At 44.6% G+C, this 12,762-nt stretch overlaps 1 pseudogene; it reads right to left on the bottom strand.

Annotated features, from left to right (window-relative positions):
• Positions 1 to 6,309: 6,309 nt before the first annotated feature.
• On the bottom strand, positions 6,310 to 10,626 carry LOC125554876 (annotated as a pseudogene).
• Between the last annotated feature and the right edge of the window lie 2,136 nt (positions 10,627 to 12,762).

The following is a 12,762-nucleotide window of genomic DNA, read 5'->3' as shown; positions in this document are numbered from 1 at the left end:
AGAGATAAGGAAGAAAAGAAAGAGAGGATAGGGGATGACGTTGGACGCGCGGATAGTTTTCCCGGACTCACAAAAATATGTTAGGACCGAGAAAATTAGGAAAGACCAAGATTGAAAGAATAAATTCAAATGTATTTGAATTTAATTCAACTCGTTTGAAAGGAGTAGGGATCCGAAGTTTCCAAAAATGTTGAACATTTAGGAAGAGCCTCGATAAAACGATAAAAGAAAATGAGGGCAAGTCGGAGACCAAGAATTGAGATAACCAAGGCATTGGGATTTATTTGCAAGTGTGTCAAGGGTTAATTCCAAAAGAATGGAATATTTAATATAGCTCCCTAATATCGGGAGGATAAGTTATAAAGAGAATCACCATGTGAATTCCCTCGATTTAAAAGGAATGAACATCCATGCAATTTATTTAGTGAGTTTTAAAACGGGTTGCATATTGACATGATGCAATGCACATGATGCAAAGACGAAAAGCAACGGACCAAACAAATCACACGACAAAAACCCGGAAACCCTCGAAGGCATCTGAAGCTCCGGTCTTGGGGCGCTACAATGTGTTATGCAATCAGGTGTTGGGGATACAGGGGAAGCATAATATCTCACCCAAAACTAACAAATCCTACATCCAGCTGTATCCATCCTTCAACACATAACCAAGAAACCTTCGGAAATCATCTACCTCAACCTTCAAAAAGCATCTGTTATACGAGTTATGGCAATACTCCCGAACTCCCGCCCCAGTACTGGGTGGCGTCGAGGTTATCTCACCAACAACTGCATAAAAGAGATTTTCGATGTCGGCGAAACTAAACTCAGGTATTCCAGAACTGCAACGATAAAATTGTGATGACAACACCTCGGAGCTCAACTCCCCGGGACACTGCCACAACCCCTAAATGACAGGAGGCACCAAGAACAATGTTCTCGTCACAAATGACAGGAGGGCGCGCCTGGGGGTAGGCATGCCCCCTACCTCGTGCCTTCCTCGTTGGTTGCTTGACGTAGGGTCCAAGTCCTCTGGATCATCTTCGTTCCGAAAATCACATTCCTGAAGGTTTCATTCCGTTTGGACTCCGTTTGATATTCTTTTTCTGCGAAACCCTAAAATAGGCACAAAAAAACAGCAATTCTGGGTTGGGCCTCCGGTTAATAGGTTAGTCCCAAAAATAATATAAAAGTGTATAATAAAGCCCAATAATGTCCAAAACAGAATATAATATAGCTTGAAACAATCAAGAATTATAGATACGTTGGAGACGTATCAATGGGCCTGTGCTCAGGCCCACGATCGAGTCTGCGAGCAGCCCACGGTCCAACGTCTCGGACAGCAGCACTTCTGTAAGCGATTCATTAATTAATTCGAGATTAATTAACCATTCCTGACCGGCAAAAATAAGCTTCGGCTCGGCTCATTCCCGAACCCATGGCGCGCGCATGCATCGTGACGAGGCGAGGCGTGACGAGGCGAGGCGTGGCGAGGCGAGGCGGGCGGCGGAGGAGGAGGAGCGTGCGTGTACAACTCCTATTCCCAAGCTCCCAATAGCAAGTGATGGAGCAGCCCTTATAAAGAGGTCTCACTCTTCTTACTGTAGCAGTATGGTACTAAACTTCGCACACTTCCCACCACTTGCCGTACACATGCATGGGCCTTAGAGATTAACCAGGGATTATTGTCTTATATGGGCCTAAGCCCATCCATAATCCAACAATCCCCCACCAAATCTCGAGGCACATAAGTTTTTCAACTGTTTCAAACAATGTTTGATATACCAGAATTTTCAGTGGAGACTGTTAATTTGAACTTCCATCTAGAGCAATGGGATTAGACTTCTTCACAACGGAACAATTGACTATGCCTTGAATTGTCAGTTTGGCGTGTAGAAGTTTCGACCATTGTCAGCTGATACGTGGCTGCCGAAGGCTAAACCCCATGGGTGGAGCTTATTAGTCATACGCCGTACCTTCTCATGAGCTTCCTAGAGATCACCCAATCTCATAGACCGTGACCAGCAGTCGGGCTCACATAGGTGTGTTCCTCCAAAGAATGCTCAGTAGGTTAGCATCTTGCTTACATAAGCTTTGGAACACATTAAGACAAAAGTGAGCCTGCCTTACAGAATTGAGAGTATTATTGCATCTCCAACGGAGTGGGTTAATTAAAGATACTCTCCTCAGTTGACCGCTGGATTGTTTTCCCAGGTCCTAGATCTCCGTTCACATAGGTTGGGTTACCCCCATGGAAACTTACGTGGGTCTCATACCCATCCTCGATGCATTTTCTATCACAATCCATGATAGCCCTTTCGTAAAAGGGTCTACCAGATTTTTAGCCGTCTGGATATAATCCAACGCTATCACTCAGAAGTTTCTTGATTTTCTGACAAATTTTAGTCTTCTTCTTATGTGCTTTGTGGATTTCATATTGTCTTGAACTCTTAGCCTTGGCAATCACCGTTTGATTGTCATAGTTCATAAGGACAACCGGGACTGGTTTATCAACCACCGGCAAATCCATCAAAATCTCACAAAACCATTCTACTTAGACTCATGATGTGTCTAATGCTGTGAGTTCTGCTTCCATAGTCAATCTCGTTAAGATCGTCTGCTTGCAAGACTTCCAGGAAACAGCACCGCCACCAAGTGTGAAGACATATCCACTTGTGGCTTTCATCTCATCAGCATCAGATATCCAATTCAAATCACTATACCCCTCAAGTACTGTCGGCTACCCAGAATAGTGAATTCCTTTGTTCACGGTACCTTGCAAATAGCGCATCACTCGCTCAACATCATGCCAATGCGCATCTCCCGGATTGGAAACAAACCTGCTCAGTTTGCACACAACAAATGAGATGTCAGGACAAGTAGCACAGGCTAGGTACATCAGTGAACCAACCACTTGAGAATATCTCAATTGATCTACAGTCGTGCCTTTGAACTTTTGAATCCGCACGCTAGGATCAGATGGTGTTGCAGAAGGTTTGTAGTCCCAATATCCAAAACGGCTCAAAATCTTCTCAAGATAGTGGGATTGCAAAAGTGTAATTTCACCCTCAGTATTTCTCAGCAGCTTGATGTTCAAGATAACATCAGCCACGCCCAGGTCTTTCATCTCAAAGTTATGAGATAGAAAAGCCTTGACGTCCTCAATGACTTTGAGGTGGGTCCCAAATATCAGTATGTCATCGACATATAGACACAGTATAACTCCTTCGCCCCCACCATAGCGATAGTATACATATTTTTCAGCTTTGTTAATAACAAAGCCAGCAGATGTCAGAGTAGTGTTGAAATTCTCATGCCATTGCTTAGGCGCTTGTTTCAGGCCATACAAAGATTTCACTAGCTTGCACACCTTTCTTTCCTGGCCATTTACTACAAAGCCATCAGGCTGTTGCATGTAAATGTCCTCATCTAACTCTTCGTTGAGGAAATTCATCTTAATGTCCATCTGATGAACGAGAAGACCATGCGAGGCAGCCAATACGAGTAACACTCGAATGGTTGCCAGTCTAGCCACAGGTGAGTAAGTACCAAAGAAATCCTCTTCTTCTTTTTGGGTATAACCCTTGGCCACAAGCCTAGCCTTGTACTTCTCAACAGTACCATCGGTCCTAAGCTTCCTCTTGAACACCCACTTACGGCCCAATGGTTTACAACCATAGGGACGATCAGTGATCTCCCATGTCTTGTTTGCCAAGATGGAATCCATCTCGCTACGGACCACATCCTTCCAGTAGTCAGCATCCGGAGATGCATAAGCTTCTGAAATGGAACTGGGAGTGTCGTCATCCACGAGGTACATGAGGAAATCATCACCAAAAGACTTTGCAGTCCTTTGTCTCTTGCTCCTAACAGGTGCTTAATCGTCATCCTCTGATGAACTTTCATCACTTTTGTGTTCATAATATTCCATCGGAATGGCAGGTTCAGGAGTCTCATTAGATTCCAGTCTAGAAGTGTTTTGCATATCTCTCATGGGGAAAATATCCTCAAAGAATGTAGCATCCTTAGACTCTATAATTGTACTGACCTTCTGGTCAGGTACCTCGGATTTCACTACTAGAAATCTATAGCCAACACTATTCTTAGCGTAGCCCAAATTAACGCAGTCCACGGTCTTTGGTCCAAGCTTACGCTTTTTGGGGATCGGCACATTGACCTTCGCCAATCAGCCCCAAGTGCGCAAGTAAGAGAGTGTAGTTCTTTTATTTTCCCATTGATCATAGGGAGTAGTCTCATTATCCTTTGCGGGAACTTTATTCAGGACATGACATGATGTCAATACAGCCTCCCCCCACCATGCCTTGGATAAACCCGATGTATCTAAGGTGGCATTAGCCAAATCTGTTAGAGTACGGTTTTTCGTTTGGCAACCCCGTTTGACTGGGGTGAATAGGGAGGTGTCCTCTCATGAATAATACCATGTTCCGCACAGAATAAATTGAACTCACTAGAAAAGTACTCTCCACCACGATCAGACCGGACTCGTTTTATTTTCTTCTCAAGTTGGTTCTCAACTTCAACCTTATAGATTTTAAAGTAGTGTAGAGCCTCATCCTTTGTATTTAACAAATACACATAACAGATCTAGTGGAATCATCAATCAAAATCATGAAGTATTTCTTTCCACCTTTATTCAACACACCATTCATCTCACAGAGATCTGAATGCATGAGCTCTAGTGGTGCCAGGTGTCTCTCCTTCGCAGGATTGTGAGGCTTACGAGGTTGCTTTGCTTGCACACACGCATGGCACTTAGAGCCTTTGGCTAAAGTGAAACTCGGGAATAGATTCATCTTAGCTAGCCACATCACACAACCAAAATTTATGTGACAAAGATGTGAATGCCAAACCTCACATTCGTTCACATTGGAATGAATTTGGTTCACGACTTTATTACAGAAATCCTCCATGTAAAGGCGGAACAAACCACCACAATCATATCTTTTTCCAACAAATAGTCCATAATGAGATACGACTACTTTGTTAGACTCAAATACTCACTTAAACCCTTCTTTACATAGGAGGGAACCACTAACGAGATTCTTCTTGATGGCGGGGACATGCTGTACATTCTTCAGTTGCACGGTCTTTCCCGAAGTAAACTTCAGATCTACCGTGCCAACACCATGAACAGAAGCATGCGAGCCGTTCCCCATCAGGATGGAACAATCTCGTGTGACCTGGTAAGAAGAAAACAAAGACACATCAGCACACACATGAATATTGGCCCTAGTGTCAACCCACCAATCTGTGGATTGAAAAACTAAAAGTACGGTAAAAAGATTACCGTACCCAGATGCCCCATCATGGTTTCTCAGAGTGACATTGATAGACTTGGCATCCTGTCCTAGCTTCTTATGCTTGTTTGGGCACTTGTTTGCCCAATGTTCCTCTGAACCACAAGTGAAGCAGCCATCTCTCTTCTTATCTTTCTTCTTACCCTTCTTCTTGAAGGTAGTATTCTGCTGGACAGAGTTCTTTCCCTTGAACTTGTGGAAGTTCTTCTGGACCACATTGGCACTAGAAGAACCCTCTGCCCCTTTCACATGTGAGTCATCTGCTCTCGAGTTCTATTCAACTCTTAGATGACCGATGACATCCTCAATAGAGAATTCACATCTCAAGTGCTTGAGAGAAGTAGCAAAGTTCCTCCATCTAGGAGGGAGTTTTGCAATAATGCAACCCGCAACAAACTTGTCTGGTAACTCACACTTCAGGAGCTCCAGCTCCTTAGCGATGCATTGTATCTCATGGGCCTGGTCCAATACAGAACGGTTATCAACCATTTTGTCAGCTCATTCCCGCAACCCGCGGTACGCGCGCGTCGTGCCATGGCGTGGCGTGGCATGCGGAGGAGGAGGAGCAGGTGTGTACAGCTCCTATTCCCAAGCTACCAATAGAAAGTGATGGAGCAACCCTTATAAAGAGGTCTCACTCTTCTTAATGTAGCAGTATGGTACTAAACTTCCCATATTTCCCACCACTTATCGTACACGTGCATGGGTCTTAGAGATTAACCAGGGATTATTGTCTTATATGGGCCTAAGCCCATCCATAATCCAACAGAACATTGTAGTTCTGTTGGGCTGTTTGCTGTAGACTATAACCATGCTTTGCAGTTTTGTTGGGCTATTCGCTGTAGGCCGTAACCATGCTTTGCATGCATACACAGGCCTTCACTTTTGACCCATGTTGCTGGTGTATTGTATGCTATGAGCAGGTTTCTTATGCAACCAGCTACAAAATGAAATAAAACAGACTCTAGTGTCATCGCCAACGAAGCCACATACATCATGTGGCCCTGTAGGCTTTGCTCAATGGAGACACCGACCGCAGCTCACTGCCATTGAGGAAGCCGGAGTACCAGCGGGCAGAGTTCCTCGCGTACCTCTTCCTCCCCACCGTGTTCATATCGACACCGCACAACCCGAAGCGCATGCGGTTGCCGAACAGGAACTCGAACACATCAACGAACGACCACACAAAGTATCCCTGCACATTTGATCCCTTCTTGCAACCAGTAAATAGCTCTCTCGGAAGCTAATCGAGATCAAGAATGACATGATCCCAAGTCAATTCTTTCTCTGTTCCTTGAACCCAAGAGTTTCATCTTAGTTCATACGCTATTCTTTTACTACTTGGGTATGGCACTGGTTGGCATTTATGTATAGGAAGATCAACTCTGAAAATTGACATACGAGCATGGGTGCAACGGAGCACTTTATTTTGAAGTTCAAAAAACCAGATTTTTATGACTAAAGAATTTAAAATTTTTGTGTGCATCAACGTATAGCAATGCAGTATATCGGGCCAAAATTTCACTAATATACATGCTTACATGTAAAAGATAAAAAAATACAAAATACATGAAAATTAGGGGCTTGTTTTTTGTTGTTTTTCGGCCGAAATTTTGTCTTTTTTGTGCAGCATGTAATACAACGTATTATTGAATGAAATTTTATCGGTATTTTAGACCACATGCATGCGTATTCATGTAAAAAAATTGTTTTTCAGATCTTCTAAGCACCTTTTGGAGCAGTTCAAAATAAAGTCCTCCATTGCCCCCATGTTCTGAAAATCTGTTTTAGATGAACTCACCTTATGGACAGGTAGAGAACTTCCAAGTAATTTTGCAGAATCTTTGATCTGTTATCGTCATCGTATTCGATCTTGCCTGAGGTTTTGGGGGAGTCTCCGTATCGTGAATCATCAAGCAAAAGATCCTTCATTTCTTTGATTTTGTTGTACAGAGGTCAGCATGTTTCGTTTTTCAGTTCACATGACACTGGCAAGTATCCAGTGTTGGCTCATCTCCAGAAAACAGGGCAATATATGCACCAAGCAAGATTGTTTTTTAATTTTAGTTTTCCTACCATTTTCATGGATAATGATTGCAGGTTTTCCATACTTGAGTTTTATGTGCTCCAACTGCTCCCCTAGAGCCCAAGGAGCATACTCATTCTGGCCCTGCACATGTTACATCAATAAAATTACATCTTAGGATTGAGAATGAGATGAAGGAAAAAATTACCGTAACACAGCTGATGTGTGCTGTGATTGCTGAAGAGATACTTCGCTTTGGTGTTTACCTCTAGGATGTATTTCGTTGGATCTGAATCAAGCAAGAAAGGTTTGCACAGTATAAGTAAGGCCGAATGGCATTGTATGAGTAGAGTAGCCTTATAATTAGCAGCTGCTTAGTTTAGTTACTTGCAACTCCTCTGTCGGCGAAGTAGTCCCTCTGCTTCAGATTGAAGGCGGTCTCGTCGGCCACCATGGGAAAAATAGCATAGTGGTTCAAGCCGATGAAGTCGAATGACCTGGAGAGTTTCTTCGACTGCTCCACCGTCACATTCGGCAACCATGCACCAACCCTTATTTTCATTACCGGTGGGTAGTCCCCATACACCAAAGGATGCATGAACCTATCCAAAGAGGGCACGAGCTCTTACTATCTCTCTCTGCAAATTAATGATAAAAATTGTGCTTTGAAGTCCATGTTGGTAACAACTTTCAAGGAACTAGAGTCAGTACTAGCTACTAGCACTAACCATCCAATGTGAAAGTCATTCATCCTTATTGCAGCAACAGCATCCTGGGATGCATTGGTAGCAAGAGCATACCACCCGGTCAAGATAGTAATTCCTATATGCCCCTTTTGACTTGCCTACACACGAGCATTGCATTGCATGGTCATGATAAATTGATAATCATTGGTGTCAACTACTGTCATATAATAGGGAACATACTGATATGACATACTTGGTACTTGTTTCTATACAGGGACACCGTTGACACATGTGCTAGGAAGAGGTGGTGAGCAGCTATATACGGCTCCGTCGTGGAGTTCCCTCTGGTACAGTTTGTGCTGAAAGGATGAGAACAACACCGCGGTGGCCAAGTGCCGCTGTCAAAGCCACCTAGAGTTTCGACATTGGGCTTGTTAATGGTGACCCAGTGCTTCACCCTGTCCCCAAAGCTTTTTTTTTTGAGGAATCACCGGGGGGAGAGGATCCCCACATGTATGTATATTACTCAAAAGCCAGCAAGGGCCAAGCAAGATTACAGGGTCACGGGAAGCCGTGAGGTAAGGAAAAGCAGCCATGAGTTGGTTGTTGCCTTGTCAGCTGGGTCGCGGAATCTGTTCAGGCAGACCTCAAAGGCATTACAGATATTCCTAATAGTGACTAGGGGAGAGTGAACTTCATTAGGGAATACAGCAGCGTTTATAGAGTCCCAAATTTTCCACAAGACCATGAGAAGAACTTCAGGCCACATATGGCCATCTAGGGCATCAGGAGGTTGGAGCAGCCAAAGGTCTTGAGACTTGGTAGTGGGAGTTAATCCCAGCCTTTCCCAAGTCCGAGTCGCATGCGGACAACCAAGGAATAGGTGGGAGGTGTCCTCGGAGGGGCCGCTACAGCGTGGACAGGCGGCGTCGATGGAGATCATCTTGTGGAACAGGTTGCACTTGGTATTGAGACGCCCTCTGAATAGGCGCCAGATGAAGATTTTGAGCTTGTGGGGGGCTCTAGACCTCCAAATCTTTTGAAGCAGGTGTCCACGTACATGGTGTAATCGTCTCTGGACATATGGCAACACATTCAGATTAAGAGCGAAGAGGGTCTAAAAAAGTCTGAACCTTAAATTTTTCATTCTGGAGTTACATGAATCTGGGGCTGAGCAGCCCGTTGTACTCATCCTGAAGGGACTGAGGGAGATCGAAATGGTAGATGGTGACATGAGGTTGTATGCCTGCAGAGCATGTTTCAGTCAGTGATGCTTAATCAAGATCGAGCAAAGGCTATTAAGTGCAGGTAGAGAAATTGGTCTTTACCATGTTGTATCAGTTCATCTATCAAGTTGTTGTAGTACTCCAAGCCCTTCAGATTCATTTCTCCTCTTCCATCTACACAGTTCAGTGTCAATCACAGTTCAGAGATGTACTACTACACTGACTACTCTATCTATGCGTGCTAAGTACCTGGGATAAGCCACGGCCATGAGATGGAGAATCTGTACGCATCCAGACCCAGGTCCTGCATAAACTTCACATCATCCTAATGTGAGAAGAGAAATTAAATTTGTTCAGTTTTTTGATAGAAAAATTTGTTCAGTTAGTTAACATGCATGTGCCTCATCCCACTTTGTTTTGTTTTAAAAAACCCCACTGTGTTTTTCTTTTGTAAGAAAAGTAATTCGTGCTAGCTGTTGACACTAACTTTGTAATGATGATACTGATCCGCTGCAACATCCTCGGTACACTTGTCGGCAGAATAACCTGTCATCATCAGCACATTACAATTTTCAAAAATTAACAAGATATGTTTTCCGGGTGTTTAAATGTCTTATGGATGAATAGCGTTGATAAGAAGAATTACTCCATCTTCTGTAGATATATGATAAAAATATGGTAATCTGAATTGACCTTGATGAGTGAAGGTGTCCCAGATGCTAGGTTTCCTTCCATCTTCTACAGCCGCCACTTCCACCTAATTAAGGTATGCTCACTTAACCATGAGACTATGCTCACTTGGCTTCATGCAACAAACGTATAGGGAGGGAGAGGTGGTACCTCGTAGGCCGAGGTGCCTGCGCCGAAGATAAACCCGTCAGGGAAGTCACGGCAGGTGAGCACGGCGGCATCTTCGGGCGGGGCAGCGACTGGGAGGAGGAGCAGAAACAAGAGTACCGGCACCTAATCACTGGCAACTGATCCACGGTGTAGAAGTGCATGCTCTAGCCAATGCAATCAAAATACTGATCTGATGGAAGAGACTAGGCAGCACATTATACGTCAACACCCCCCCCTCACGTGTGGCTTCCTCAGGCCTAAACGTGGACCGAAAGTGGGCTGCAATTTAATTGTGCCAGACAGGTCTTGAACTCAAGACCTCTTGGCTCTGATACCATGTAGAAGTGCATGCTCTAGCCAATGCAACCAAAAGATCGATCTGATGGAAGAGACTAGGCAGCACATTATACGTCAACACACGACACCGCAAACTCCTAGGTACTAGTAGGGAAATAACCAACCATATGGTCCCCATCTCTCCACGTCAAGTGCAACAGTCCCTCTTGGGTAGGTACTAGGTAGTTCACGCCCATTGAGATCGACGTGTTGGCATTGCTTTTGCAAAAGGTCAAAGAATTACTACTGATTTTCCATCACGAAAATCTGGAGCAAAAACAACAACGAACGAAAGAAATCAGACATCGGTACACGTAGTAGCAAATTCTGAAGACTCCGTACTGCGAGCAGAGATAAGCGGCACAACATGAAAGGAAAGAGGACGGCTTTAAAGAACGCGATGACATAGGCGACGTCATTGCCGGGGTGCACATGTGAAAGGATCGATATAGTTGACTAGAGGGGGGTGAATAGGCAACTAACAATTTTTATCTTTTCTATACCAATTTAAACTTTGCATCAAACTAGGTTGTCTAGATATGCAACTAGGTGAGCAACCTATATGATGCAACAACAATAAGTACACAAGCAAGCAATGGATGTAACACAAGATAAGCTTGCACGAGTAAAGGGATGAGATAACCAAGAGTGGAGCCGGTGAAGACGAGGATGTGTTACCAAAGTTCCTTCCCATTGAGAGGAAGTACGTCTCCGTTGGAGCGGTGTGGAGGCATAGTGCTCCCCAAGAAGCCACTAGGGCCACCGTATTCTCCTCATGCCCTCACACAATGCGAGATGCCGTGATTGAAGGCGGCGACCGAACCTTTGCAAACAAGGTTGGGGCAATCTCCACAACTTAATTGGAGGCTCCCAACAACACCACAAAGCTTCACCACAATGAAGTATGGCTCCATGATGACCTCAACCGTCTAGGGTGCTCAAACACCCAAGAGTAACAAGATCCGCTAGGGATTAATGGGGGGGATCAAATTTCTCTTGGTGGATGTGTAGATTGAGGCCTTCCCAACCAATCCCTAGGAGATCAACAAGTTTGATTGGCTAGCGAGAGAGATCGGGCGAAAATGGAGCTTAGAGCAACAATGGAGCTTGGGGTGGAAGAGGTAAGTCAACTCGGAGAAGAAGACTCCCCTTTTATAGTGGAGGAACAAATCCAACCGTTATCCACCAACTCAGCCTGCGACGCACGGTACTACCGCACTGGAGACGCGGTACTACCGTCAGGGCCCGCGGTACTGCCGCCCACGCAGCAGTATCCAAAACAGCCCTGATGCGTTGAAGCAGAGGGCGGTAGAACCGCTGGCGCGGTACAACTGCTCCCCCTTGCGGTACTACCGCAAGGCAGGGATAGTCCATATTGGGAAGGCATGGACATATAAAAATACATCTGTGGCAACTTCCGCTGAGTTTAGATCTATGCAAAAATCCGACACGGTAGTACCGCAAGCCAGGAGCGGTACTACCACGTAGGGTGTGGATGTAAAAAATTACATCCGCCCCTTCTTCCGCTCGTGCTGCTGAGCCATGCCTGAGGCCATGGTACTACCGCAACCGAGAAGCAGTACTACCGTGAGCACTTGCGGTACTACCGCGCCCAAGGCCGGTACTACCGCAGGGGCCTGCGGTACCACCACATGCCCCAGTTCAGCAACACTAGAAGTCTTTCCTTTTGCAGAGATACGGAGAAACAGAGATGCTCCAAAGAGCCAAAGGAAAGGTGGTGCAAAAGGAACAGACGTGTATGTGTTTATTCCACCCAAAACTTTCCAACGCGGACCCACTCTTAATAGTATGGCTTTCCTACGACTCAAATCCACCAAAAAGAAACATAGAGAAACGTCGTCTTCTATAGTCTTCGAGGGGCACCAAATCGTCTTGTGCCTAGACATGATATATCTGAAATGCTCAATGCACACAATTAGTCCGCAAAAGCATTGTCATCAATCACTAAAACTACTAAGGGATAAATATGCCCTTACAATCTCCCCCTTTTTGGTGGATTGATAACAATACGGGATTTGCACATAAAGTAAAGCATAGGCAAACCCAACATCTATAAAATATAGACGGGCTCCCCCTACATGTGTGCACTCTGGAGATGTGCTTTGGACTGCACGGCACACATACTAGGATCAACACTCCCCCTATATTTTATAGACGAGGCAAATCTTGCAATGGAGTAACTAATACCAATAGAGAGGCAAGATAATACATAAGAGCATAAGTTAACTAGCACAAGATAGCATAAGCTCACAGGCTACTAAGCAGGAAAGACAATAAGATACAATAGAGTGCATGGGAACACGACTCACGAC

This window comes from Triticum urartu, chromosome 4 (genome assembly GCF_003073215.2).
Source record: "Triticum urartu cultivar G1812 chromosome 4, Tu2.1, whole genome shotgun sequence".
In the NCBI taxonomy this organism is placed as follows: Eukaryota; Viridiplantae; Streptophyta; class Magnoliopsida; order Poales; family Poaceae; genus Triticum; species Triticum urartu.
The sequence above is the reverse complement of the archived record's forward strand: the minus strand, read 5'-3'. Positions and strand labels throughout refer to the sequence as shown.